Here is a 564-nt window from a genome sequence, read left to right on the forward strand (position 1 = left end):
GAGTCTGAGCCCAGGACCACGAGTCTGAGCCGAGCCCACGTCAGGTATTAAACCTGAAACCAGGCGGGTCAGAGTCTGAGTCCACTATAAAGACTAAACCAAGTCTGAACCGAGTTTAAACCTGAGACCAGGACGGTCCTTTGACGTCGAGGTGTTTGCTGGAAACGCGTCACTGGACCGAAGCCCTCGACTCAAAATGCAGAAAAACTACGACAAAGAAAAAAGAAACTTTTTGTTCAACATTTGTACGAGAAGTTCTGACGGTGAAACCCAGATCAGTCCAGATTCACCTGAAAGACCGAAAACAATGAAGGAAGACGAGCCGGACCACAGAAAAGAAAAGACTAAAACCAGTCTAAACCAGTCCAGCCCAGTGACCCGGTCCTCCACGGGGCTCAGAACCCTCCCATGTCCGTTTACAGTCATTGGATCTTTGACTCATTTTGTTCACGTCGTCAACACAACCAAACATCATCAGAGGCTCCAGACCAGCGCTGCAGCTCGGTCCTGATTGGTTCTGAGCCTCTCTGTAGACGTCTGCAGGTCCACTGTGGTGGTTCTGAG

This window comes from Stegastes partitus, unplaced genomic scaffold (assembly GCF_000690725.1).
Source record: "Stegastes partitus isolate 25-593 unplaced genomic scaffold, Stegastes_partitus-1.0.2 Scaffold540, whole genome shotgun sequence".
NCBI lineage: Eukaryota > Metazoa > Chordata > Actinopteri > Pomacentridae > Stegastes > Stegastes partitus.